The 13846-nt window shown below is 38.2% G+C and overlaps 1 pseudogene; it reads left to right on the top strand.

Moving 5' to 3' along the window:
• The first annotated feature begins 5629 nt into the window (after positions 1-5629).
• On the top strand, positions 5630-6771 carry LOC25498540 (L-type lectin-domain containing receptor kinase IV.1-like; annotated as a pseudogene).
• Positions 6772-13846: the final 7075 nt, after the last annotated feature.

The following is a 13846-nucleotide window of genomic DNA, read 5'->3' as shown; positions in this document are numbered from 1 at the left end:
TACCTTCAGCTGCTAAAAGGAACAAAAACGGAGAAAGCGGATCCCCTTGACGGAGACCCCTTTCAAGATTAAACTCATCAGTCGGGCACCCATTAACTAACACAGATGTCGTCGCCGTTGTAATACATTCCATAATCCAAGACCGCCAAACACACGGAAAATTCATCTTAATCATAACCTCATCAATGTAGCCCCAATCATCAGAATCATAAGCTTTTTCAAAATCCACTTTAAACATGAGTAACTTTTTCTTTTTGACCTTTGCATCATCGACTAATTCATTTGCAATCAAAATACCATCAAGAATTTGTCTACCCTTAATAAACGCAGACTGAGAATCAGACACCACATTACCTATCACCCTTCTCAAACGATTAGCCAATACCTTTGATAAAATTTTGTACACACTACTCACCAAAGATATTGGCCCAAAATCAGCCACACGCTGAGGAGATTCCACCTTAGGAATTAAAGTAATAAAAGTGGAATTAAGACCTTTAGTTAACTTACCATTGCGATGAAACTCCGCAAAAAAATTCAGCACATCAATCTTCAAAACCTCCCAAAAGTCTTTGAAGAAACCCAAATTAACACCATCTGGTCCGGGGCATTTAAAGTTATCGCAATCCCACACGGCTGCTTTAATTTCTTCTAACAAAAAGGGCTTAATAAGATCAGCACCCTCCACTGGTGATAAAGACTTGAACAACAAACCTCCTATGTCCGGTCGCTCATGTTGAGACCTCTTAAAATGATTTTGAAAGTGTTGAAAAACTGTTTGGCGCACAGGTTCCACGCCTTCAATAGTGACACCATCAACAGACAAAGAAATTAAAGAATTAGATCTCTTCCGTGAGGACATAATGCCAGGGAAAAATTTGGAATTACCATCACCTTCCTTCAACCAATTAACTCTTGATTTTTGCCAATGCATACTAGCCTGAAGTTTTGAAAAAACCATAATGTCGACCGCTAACAAGTGAAGCTCTTCCACCTCTTGAGCACCCAACGTGCTAGTCTCCCCCACAGCATCCAAAACCGCCAACCGATCCTTAGCACCCTTAATCTTACTATCAATGTTACAAGTGTGATTCAAATGCCAACTCTGTAAACTAGCTTTCAAAAATTTAAGTTTCTCTTTCAGAATGAAGCCACTCCACCCTTGCACTTGATAAGACTGCCATTTTTCTTTAACAAAGTCAACATAGCCTTGAACATCTGCCCAACACTTTAACATGCGAAGGGGTTTAGGCCCCCAATTTTCCTCATCCATAGTTAGAATAATAGGACAATGATCCGATAAACTTCTAGGAAGAGCAGCTTGGATACAATTAGGAAACAATGAAATCCAAGCTTCTGATAAAAGAAAACGATCAAGACGACTCATAGCCACACCATCTCCCCGGTACCAAGTAAAATTGTGACCAACCAACGGTAAATCAATAAGACAATTGCCATCAATAAACTGATTAAAAGGAATGTAATTGGCATAACTATAATTCTCCACGCGACCTCTTCTTTCAGCACTAGAACGAACACCATTAAAATCACCAAGAACACACCAAGCCGCTTCCCCATGTAAAGGAAACAAATTAGACAAAGAATCCCACAACACCTGTCGCCCCCTACTATCACAAGAAGCATAAATATTCGCCAAACAGAACACCTCATTATTTGTTACAAAGGAGCCTTTAACAATCAAACAATTATCAATATTTACTGACAACCAGACATCCAACACAGAAGGATCCCACACCGTAATAATACCTCCAGAAGCACCGACTGAAGCTTTAAAGGAATAAGCCATCAAATCAGCCCCCCATAAGGAGCGACACAAAAACTCATCCACCACCTCCAACTTCGACTCTTGAATACATAACACCGCCGATTTTCTCTCTAACACCAACCTCCGAATCTCCCTCCTCTTCTCAACCGCCCCTAGACCCCTAATATTTAAAGAAACAATCTTCATAACTAACTCCCACACCAAAACACCCCACACCGACCCCACACACCCTAAACCTCCGTCATCTTCCTCACCTCCAACCCCCTCCCCTCCCCACCAACTACGAAACCTCCACGCACACTTCCTCTAGATAGTGCCTGAAAATTATTTTTACACCGTACACCTATAGACTTACCCACTTCTACCACGTCATCCTCCATCCCCTTTGCTTCCCCATGAAGGACTACCCAATTTTTCCAATCTTTGGAATCACCTGAAGATCCTGAACCCGCTGACAAAGATACACCATTTTTGTTACAAGACGATGTACTGGAAGAAGTTTTAGAAGAAGCACTCTTCCTCAATTTTCTTTTCGAACCTCTATATTTTTTCAGCGATCTAATCAAGGCACACCTATCGGTCTCTGCTAGACGAGCAATCTTTTTCAACCCAATCAATGATGGTACCACTTTGTGCCTTTTCGTTACCCTACCCTTCTTACTTGGCTTACGAATATGATCAACGACCTTCATAGGAGCTTTCTCGACATTAATCAAAGAGGTATGAGGAGAACACAAAATCTTCTTAGCATCGAAGCATTCATCCTTCACATTAACAGATTTAGAAATATCCATGTCACTATTCCCTACCTTAACCTCATTAGACTTGCGTAACCAGTCATCGTGCATTTGTTGAACTAAAGCATCGACTAGAGGCTCCTCTTCTTGCAAACAAACCGGACCTGAACATTGAGACTTGTTATCATCTTCATATTCAGCTAAACAAGCATCAACAGCAAACCCAAACTCCAAATCCTCAATAAGCCGAATTGGATACTCCCGCTCGTCAATCAAAAAATTAACAACAAAATTTAACTCGTTCAAATCAGTAGTTGCTATCAAGAAACGTGCAAAATCCATACGATCTTTATTCATAGTAGCATCATCAATTTTAAGTAACCTTCCTCGAGATGAGGCTAGCTCTAAAAAGAAATTATCATTCCAAGCATGTAAAGGAACACCATAACACCGCACCCAGGCACCACGCTCATAAATTACACTTGCATCTTTCGACCAAGGACGACAGTCACATAAGAAATTCCCAATCAGGTCCGACGCGGATTTAAATAAATTCATACAATCACCTTCGACACACGGGTGCAACAAAACATTATCACCACCGAAAGAGATTAATTTGAAATCAGAAAAACCAGCATCTAAAAAGGATTGTTGAATTACGATGAATGACGTACCATCCTTAATCTTGGCCAAAATACATCTGTTAGCCCACATAACATCATCATGATACGGTAAATAAGCTCTAATCACCTCGGAACCAATATTACCACTAACGGATGCCTTCCCCTCCACCTCACAAGATATCGGTTTAGCAACCTCCTTCGTCGAAGGAGACTCCAACTTCGCACCTTCCTCCTTCCTCGACGCCGCCAACTTCCCCCCACAATCAACCTCCCCCACCTTAATCACCCTCTCCTTCTCCCTCTCAAGCTCACAGCGTATGGCTGCCACTTTAACCTTCTATAAGGCCAACTTCCAACTAACCCTTAACTCATCCTTACCACCCTCCCACTCCCTCGATTTTTTCCCACCATAACTCCTTTATTTTTTTCTCCCTCGGCCTCCTTCATTTTTTCTCCCTCAACCCTCTTAACACCATCCCTCTCCTCTCCTCCAGCACTACCCTCACAAGCATCAACAAATCTATCATATTTTTCCACATTCGCAAACATTCTAAGGTCCCCAAAGAAAACATTGTTAAGGGCCTTTTTCAATTTAGAAACATCACGAACCTTCAAAAAATTGGCAAAACCAAATCGCTGACCATGAAAATTACGGAAACGAGAAAGATACACATCCGATAAAATACCACATACCTCCAAACCTTTCTTCAAATCAACAAACAAAAGGCGATTCGGGAAATTTGTAATATAGAACACCGCCGTTACATGAGACGTTGTACCATTGTTACCACTGTTGTGCACTGTTAAACGCGAATCAACACCTCTGTTAATCCCTTTCCATTCCATAAGGCTGTCTCCATGAACATTATGCAGCTGTCGAGGCACATCTTCTCTGGAGCACGAGAATGGGCGACCGTAACGTAAGGACCTCGACCTTCCGCGAACAGTCCCATGCAAAACCCTAACCCTAGAAGGAGTTAACCGTGACCCTTCTCTTCTAGCTGACCTACTGCGATAACCAAACCTATAATCCTGATAACCTCTGCATTCCGATGAAGAAACCATCCCTCCTTGTCCATTGCCTTGCTGCTGTTCGTTCCGTCCGTCCTGAAACGGTCCCATTGCTTTCCTTCTTCTGTTTCTCACCCTGATCCAATCCCCTTGTTCCCTCCCCGTTTCTGCCTCCCCGACATATGGCCCTTCCCCCCCAGAGCGCCTCACCAGTGAGAGAAACCGGCGTGAAGATTGTCGGAAACCCCAACCAGGTCGCGCTCGTTCTCCCACTCTCACGCTCTCGCTCATCTTTTATTTTTTCTTCCGTTTACTTTAAACAAAAAATTAATTTAGTTCTTTTAAAGTGTGCATCATCCACCTTACAAAAAATTATATTATTATAATGTTCAGGGTGATCTTTACAACTTTAAATCTTTTGAACTTGTTATGATGCTATTTTTTTAGCAGGCAACAAGATATTCCTTCAATTTATACAAAAATGGATTATCTTTTAAATAGGTGACTCCAAGAATCAAACTCTGGTTTTTTTTTTATTGAGAGAGGGTTTCCAGCACCATGTTTATTATGCATTTTTATCGGCTGCTGAATCTGTTATTGAAAGACCTGTTATGGTTAGAGATGCTATGAAAGGACGTCCATGGTTGTGGTTCATCAATGATATGAAACCCATAAATATATTTTCATTTATACATAAAAAACACCGGACATATATTCATCATCAATAAACATAAAAAATGTGACACATATTTATTATCATTGTGAAATTAAAATACTTATCATTGTACCAAAAAAAAAAAAAACTTATTTTAAGAGTGGCTAATAATGTTTTATTCCCTGTAATATAAATCATTTTCAATTTACTATCTTGTAAAATATGTTTTTTAGATTCCACCTTTGTAATTTGATTTTTTTGGTTTTGGACCTTTACAAATTATGACATAGGATAAACCAAATTTTGCTCAATTACAGGGGTAAACCAAAATTTGCTCAAATTACATGGACGAAAGTACCATAAATTTTGTAACTTGAAGCCATGAAGATCCAAAACCAAAAAATCTTCAAATTATAAAAATGATTAAAAAAAAAATTGCAAGATGGTAAACCAGAAATAACCTATATTAGAGGGAACAAAACACCGTTAACCTTTTTAAGAAATTAGACAACATTAATGTTTTAATTTCACATATTCAATTTTGCATCAAGACTTCGAATATATAAACGTTGAAAAACATTCCCCCACTACTACAGATGGAAAGAAAATTTGTGGTTCAAATGTGTAACACATTTTTTTCACTAAACTAAACAAGACATTACTTAATAGGAGTTGGATGCAATTTTAGTAACCATGTGATGGTTATTTTATTTACCCAAATTAGACATGCAATTTTTCCTTCACTTAGCACAAAATCTTATAAATAACAAACACCGAACAGAACTACACAAGCATTGTTCATTCACAAACTAAAATCATGTTCCTCAAGTTTGTCTTTATGTTATGTTTGCTTGTTACATTGGTAGCAAGTGAAGACAACGGTTTCATCTATAAAGGATTCCAATCATCACATTTATATCTTGATGGTATTGCTGAGTTAACTTCAACTGGCTTACTAAGACTCACCAATGATATCGGGCAAGATACAGCACATGCTTTCTATCCAAATCCTATAGTTTTCAAAAACACTTCTAGTGAAACTGTGTCTTCTTTCTCAACTACTTTTTTATTTGCCATAAAATCTGAATATCAAAAGGGCTACCAGATTCACTTCCAAACCAATACCTTGGTCCCTTTAACGATTCCAACATTGGAAACACTAGCAACCATGTGTTTGCTGTTGAGCTTGACACTATTCAAGATCTTGAGTTTGATGATATCAATAATAACCATGCTGGTATTGACATCAATAATTTGAAATCAGCTAATTCAACTCCTGCAGGATACTATAATGCTATTGGTCGATTCAACGACTTATCCCTTTCTAGTGGATATCCTATGCAGGTATGGATAGAATATGATGGAGTGAAGAAAAATATTGATGTTACATTAGCTCCAATTAATTTTGGTTGTAATGTTGTTAAACCAGCACGACCTTTGTTATCATTCACGAAAGATCTTTCTCCAATTCTCAACAATAGAATGTATGTTGGATTCTCATCTTCAACCGGGGTAATTGTAGCTTCCCATTATATTCTTGGTTGGAGTTTTAAGGTTAATGGCCAAGCTCAAAACCTTGAAATCTCTAAACTTCCTGAGCTAAGAATATTTGCTACTGAACTAGGAATATTTAATGAGAAAAAAGAGTCAAAAACTTTAACTGTTGGGTTGCCTTTGATTTTCCTAAGTTTGCTATTCATAATAGCTTTAAGGATTATGTATCATATCGAACAGAAGAAGTTTGCTAAGGTTCTTGAAGATTGGGAACATGAATATGGCCCACATAGATTTAAGTTCAAAGATATATACTTTGCCACAAAGGGTTTCATGGTAAAGGGGCTGTTGGGAGTTGGTGGATTTGGTAGAGTCTACAAAGGTGTGATACCAAATTCCAAACTTGAGGTTGTTGTGAAAAGGGTGTGTTGTTTTTGTAATTTTCAAATTATGACAGAGCTTTGAAACTATTACCGGGGTGAGTCACGATCAGGTCGCTTTCTTTAAGACGTTTCGCGGCACTATCTAAGTTGTGCAAGGTAGACTACCTAAGTCCTCCAAGATTTTTCATCTCAAGTTCAGTTGCCAATTGCTCTTGGAGTCTTGATATTTCTTCCATATCATCCCCTGTAATGATCATGCCATCCACATATATTATTAAGGCTGTTACCTTTCCCAAACGGTGTTTCAAAAATAGAGTATGGTCAAAATTACTTTGTTGAAAACCATACATTCTCATAGCTGCACTAAATCGACCGAACCATGCCCGTACAATGCTCGTTGCAACTTACACACTACTTCAGCCTTTGAAGATGTGTTGTACCCTGGTGGAATATCCATATAGACTTCTTCTTCGATATCTCCATGAAGGAATGCATTTTTCACATCAAATTGATGCAATGGCCAGTCTAAATTCGCTGCTAATGACAACAAAACACGAATAGTGTTTAGTTTTGCTACTGGTGAGAACGTTTCTTTATAATCCACACCATATGTTTGGGTGTACCCCCTTGCCACCAGCCTTGCCTTGTACCTTTTAATGGATCCATCTGCTTTGTGCTTAATAGAGAAAACCTATATGCACCCTAATGTTTTTTTTCCTTTTGGTAATGAAACTAGACATCATGTATTATTCTTTTGTAAGTAATCCATTTCCTCATTAATTGCTTGTACCCACTTTGGATCTGTTAAGACTTCTTGTATTCTACTAGGAACATGGAAGGAGGACAAAGTATGCACAAAAGCTTTAACAGGTTCTGATAATTTATGAGTAGATACATAATTAGCAATTGGATATTTTGACATTTTCTTCTCAAAATCTAGGGAGTACCGCTTAGGTGGCTTACCACGACTCTGTCTAAAAGGTAAGTTGTAACGGACAGATGTATCTAAATCATTTATACGAGGATATGGAGTAGGAATATTTACCTCAGGACAATTCTCAAGAGATGGGTCATCATGTACTAAGAAGTGAGTTGATGATTTGACTTATTTTCAATTTCAGCTTCTAGTTCAACAACTTGTGTCGCACTACAATCATTCACTTTTCTCTGCTCTTCATCAGTCATCATAAGGTCAGGTTCAACAGATTCAAAAGTATGCACAGCCAACCTCACTTCTTCATGTATAGGGTCATCTTCATATGGTGGCAAATTTACCCAATTTTGCTCTTCATCTTGTAACTCCCCTTGAAGAGGAGAATTAGATATGGGTGAAAAGGAATAGAAATATTCAGATTCCACAAATGTGACATCCATGGTGATGTAGGTCCGTTTCGTGATTGGATTGTAACAACGATATCCCTTCTTATGGGGGCCATATCCTAGAAAAACACATCGAACAGTACAAGGATCAAGTTTAGTGCGTTGATTTTTATGTAGATGAACAAAGGCAACACATCCAAAGACTCATGGATGGATCATTAAAACAGTAGGTAGTGGAACATGTTCAGTTTATCAAATGTACAGCTGTAGCTATTGCATCTGTCCAATAACTACGAGGCATATGAGCACCAATTAGGAGAGCACGAGCTGTTTCTAGGATATGTCGGTGCTTCTGTTCTGCAGCCCCGTTTTGTTGTGGTGTTTGAGCACAAGAAGTTTCATGAAGTTGGAAATAAGCTTGAAAATCCTTGTTGATTTATTCTCCACCATTGTCAGAACGAAGAATCTGAAGTTTAGCTGAAAATTGTGTCTTAATCATTGCATGGAATGTTTGAAAAACACTAAAGACATCATCTTTACGGCACAATGTATATAACCAAGTCATTCGAGTACAATCATCGACAAATATCACAAACCAACGAATGGCAGAAACAGTAGCTATTGGGGAAGGCCCCCAAACATCAGAGTGGACCAATGAAAAAGGAACATTACTTTTATTCAAGCTAATTGGATAAGATACACGATGATTTTTGGATAAAATACAAGTATTAAATTTTAGCTCTGTATCGTGTACATGTGAAAATAAATCAAGTAGTAAATACTTCATATAACCAAAGGATAGATGCCCGATGATGCCATAGCCATATTTGCCTTTCCTTAGTATCAGTATTGTGACGCATATGATGGGCTCTACCAGAACTGAAATCATCCACATAATATAACCCCCGAGAAAGTTTTTAACATAAGCCCTCAAGGACCCTACCAAGACCTCCTGAAACTTTTAACTGACCAAGGGTGGGGAAGACTGCTCCAACCTATCACCGACCTCAAAGTTGAGCTCGTGCGTGAATTCTACACCAATGCTCTTCCCGAAAACCTTACCGACCCATTCGTCTTTAAAACCTATGTGAGAGGTCGAACCATCCGCTTCGATCGCGAAGCAATTAACACATATCTTGGTGACCCATTTTCCGCTAAGTGATGAGGATGATATGGATGAATTCCATGAAAACCAAAACAGAGGCACCTTTGACATTGAGCCAATGAAAGAAACAATCAAGAGGGGTATCTTGTTAGAGGGTACAACATATGATGTGAGCGATGCTGGCAGAGAGTACCGCGCTCAGTATAAATTTATGAACAACACCTCTAAATTCATCCTGAAGTTTATCCTTCACAATGTCAAACCCAACAGCCACTTGTCCGATTGTATCGTGGATGTATGCCCACTAATCTACTACATTCTCAAGGGCATCAAAGTCGACATAGCCCACACTATTGCTTGGGAATTGAAGCTTGTCACACTTCAAGGAAAAGGTGAACCAAAAACCCGCCTCGCTTTCCCCGGACTCATTATGGGCGCGGTACTCTCTGCTAGCATCGCTCACATCATATGTTGTACCCTCTAACAAGATACCCCTCTTCATTGTTTCTTTCATTGGATCAATGTCAAAGGTGCCTCTGTTTTGGTTTTCATGGAATTCATCCATATCATCCTCATCACTTAGCGGAAAATGGGTCACCAAGATATGTGTTAATTGCTTCACGATCGAAGCGGATGGTTCAACCTCTCACATAGGTTTTAAAGATGAATGGGTCGGTGAGGTTTTTGGGAAGAGCATTGGCGTAGAATTCACGCACGAGCTCAGCATTGAGGTCGGTGATAGGTTGGAGCAGTCTTCCCCACCCTTGGTCAGTTAAAAGTTTCAGGAGGTCTTGGTAGGGTCCTTGAGGGCTTATGTTAAAATATTTCTTGGGCCACATACTCTGTTTAAGCAGTTCCCTGTATCTATCTTGGTGGTATCGAGATTTAAATCTCTCTTGGTCGTAAGGTTGGTTTCTAGGTAGGGGTCGTGGTGCGGATGCTTCTCCTTTCTTTCGTTTACCGGTGTTGTCGGTTTCTTTGGAGCCATACCTGCAAAACAGCCAGGTATGAAACTTGTGCGATATCACGGACCGTTCGACACCAAATATCATTCTAAGTTAAACGATAATTCGTTGTTTGTTTTAATAACTAAATTTCAAATGATAAAGTTGAGATTAATAAGGCGTGAAACTTGTTAGGATTAGAGTTCCTTGATCAAGCGTCACACGTAACCTAATGATCATACATGGATTCTAGCTTTTCTTTGATATTATCACGTATCCCTCGACAACACCATTCGTGTCCAAACAATATTGTGAAATCAATTGTATCATTCAATCGTCGATGTCTCAAACTATTGAATGATTAAAGAGTTGATCTTATCATTTAATCGATGATTTCTCAATCTATTGAATGGTAAGAAAGCTTTTAAGTTTGGATACAAAAGGTGATTATCAAAACATCAATTCCATGTCTAGAACCTATGTTTTGATAGATGATTATTCTAAACCTAGATTCAAAAGTATTTCTCAATCACAATTAAATCAAACATAAGCATTAAAGTGCAAGAATAACATCAATATCAAATCAAATGCTAGAACCATATATTTATAGATCAAAAGATTACATGTTAAGCTAAGATCAAGTACCTCTAATCCCAACAAAGGAGATTTAGCTACTCATTGTCATGGAAGCCTTGCAAGAATGAATTGAAAGGGAAGGATCCATTACACACTTGTGATCTCTCAACAAAATGATGTATAATCCACTTTCTATCACTCTCACTCTATCAAGAACAAGCCCTATCTCTCTCTCTAAGAATATTACAAGTGAAAAACTATGAAAAACTCAGTGTCCTAAATGAAATGATTGAATGAGCTATTTATAAAATTTTAATTCTGCATCAACTCGCCTCGCGAGCTCCTTCATTCGCCAGGGCGAGTGAAGTTCCTTCACCATTGGGTTTGTGCCACGTCAGCTGTGAGAAGCCTAAGCCGCCCTAACTCGCCTCGCGAGTACATTCCCTCGCCATGGTGAGTTGCTCCTTCTTTCATTCGCTGTTGCGAGCTGAAGGCGAGTGAAACACCGATGCTCTTTGGAATTGCTCGCCTCTGAAGTTCGCCTTGATCTCGCCATGGCGAACGTACCCGCTTTTTACTCGCCATTGCGAGTTGGTGGCGTGGGATCTTTGTTGGCTACTGGAATTGCTCACCTTTGACTGGCCATGGCGAGTTGGAGGCGAGTGACTTCATATCCTGCCTCTTTGTACTTTGCTTGATGTCTTGAGTTCCAATTCTGCACAAATGGGTGAAGTAAGATAGATAAAGCGTAAAAGGGCAATAATCACCTATCTCTCGGCTTTTCCCTCAATAACTTGCAAAACAAGTAATAAAAGTGCTTTGAATATTAATTTAAAATACAACTTTCTAGCACTTATCAGAGTGATTTTGGTAAATTCACTCGAATCAAATGTCATGTGGTCAGTTGCTCTTGATTCAATTATCCAACCATTATCAACTTCCTGGTTAGAATTAAGAAATGCATAACCATAGTTACCTTGTTCATTATTTGTCTTTTCAGTGTTATGAGATTCTATAGATTAAATGAAAGATAATTGAGGCTCTGAATTCATTAATGCAACTCGGGCAGACCCTCCATTAGTAGCAGCTTCATGTTGTTTCTTTGCTTTGAATTCGTTCCACCATTCTGGGTACCCATGTAACTTGAAATAAGTTTCATGTGTATGCTTCAACTTTCCACAATGAGTGCATCCTCCACCTTCTGATGGTGCCTTGGTCTTAGAGGCTGCAATTGGTTTTCTACCCTCAAGTGAAGGAGACATATGAAGAGAAGGCAGTGGTTTTTTTCAATCTTGACTCCTTTAGAGGGCATAACAACGCCAAAACTGTTCTCTGCTCCTGTTATCATTACTTCCTGTCTAATGTCTTCTCTTCTTACATGAGCATAGGCCTGTTCAACAGTAGGAAATGGTTGCAACTGAAGCACATCACTTCGAACTTTATCTAGTCGGTCATCCAACCCATCAAGAAAAACATACACTCGATCTTCTTGTATGATTGATTTATATTTTTGTATATCAATTTGACACACCATTGGGTTAGGACGACGAAAATCAATTTCTCTCCAGAACCTTTGAAGATCATTGCAATATTTTTCTATGGATCTTCCATTCTGTTTTATTTTGGTCACCTGTCTTTTTAGATCATAAACTTGAGATGTGTCAGAACCATCAAAATAAGTTGTAGATATAGAATCCCATACCATTTTTGCAGTTGGAAATCAAATGAAATTGGAAATCAGAGATGTGTCCATCGAGTTGATCAGCCACCCCTTCATAATTGCGTTTTCAGTCCTCCATTTCCGAAAACCCGGGTCTGTTGATAGAGGTTGTGGCAGATGTCCATTGATATACCCCAATTTGTCCTTTCCAGAGATATACATCTCAACAATTTGGGACCATACTGGATAGTTAGAGCCATCCAACTTTATGCCGATTTGAGCCGCGAAAGAGTCATTCGTTGTGTGGGTCTGCATAAACTCTAAAGAAATGTATGGACCATATTTGAAATGCACTAAACTCTAAAGAATGCCTTAATCCATGTAAGACAGATGAAACACTTTTTTTTAATCGGAAAAATTTATTAACGCCGACCCCGCAAGACGCAAGATATGGACGACAGTTGAAGCACCTAGTAGGAAAAGCCCACTTAAGCCTTTCTTCTAGTCAGTTGATGAACACAACACTCATGAAACAGAAATTCTACGTGATTTCAGCAACTCATTTTAATCGTAGATTCAGTGTGACATGCATACTAATCAGTAATCACCCGTCGACATTCACATTCACAATGAAGGCATGTTTAAGTTAGACTATGTAGCATTGACATTCACAATGAACGCATGTTTAAGTTAGAATTTATCACGTGATGTTACTAAAGGGAGTTCAAAATTCTAATTTGCAACAAAATATAAATGCACATGAGATTAAAACAAAGTTGTAAACAAGTAGAAAAGTCTTCGAATAACGATGGATTGGTCGTAGAAGAAAATAATGTCGAACAATCTAATGAAAATTTAAAAGATGACGATCCCATCAATGACAATGATAATATTTTTTATATGTCAAATATTGACGTAAGTATCGATAACTACTTCATCCCTCTTAAGATATCTATGATCCTAGAAATTAAGGTATTCTTGATAATAAAACCCTTGATATTTTAATTGAAAAAATAGTCTATTATGGAATTGAATATTACATTTTCTATTGTGAGTCGGAAGGAGGACTAAATTACATTTTGTTTATTTGCATTCAATGTAACTTTTCATATTCCAAAATAAATTGATAGTATTAATAAGAGGTATTTTGGAAGAAAAAAAAAGTAACAAATGCATCTAATAATTTATAGTGTGTCTTATATTTAGGGACTTTTTTATTTTTTTATTTTTTGTAAATAGTGAGTATGAAATTGAGTCAAAACCAACATACTTTTTTTGGTCTTATGTATAAGCAAAAACCAATGTATCAAGTCTATATATATACAAGATATCTATATATCTATATAGTATAAATTTAGGACCTATTTCAAGTCCTAATATAGAAGTAATTTTCTTTTCTCTTGGTGTTGACATGTGGCATCATAAATCAAACCAAATATTTATTTTTTTAAAGTGACATGTGGCATCATAAACCAAACCAAGCATTTTCGTGCATTTGACAATTAATGAAAAATGAATAATAAAGGAATATTGGATTAATGAAATGAACAAA

Source organism: Medicago truncatula, chromosome 7, assembly GCF_003473485.1.
Source record: "Medicago truncatula cultivar Jemalong A17 chromosome 7, MtrunA17r5.0-ANR, whole genome shotgun sequence".
Lineage (NCBI taxonomy): Eukaryota > Viridiplantae > Streptophyta > Magnoliopsida > Fabales > Fabaceae > Medicago > Medicago truncatula.
The sequence above is the reverse complement of the archived record's forward strand: the minus strand, read 5'-3'. Positions and strand labels throughout refer to the sequence as shown.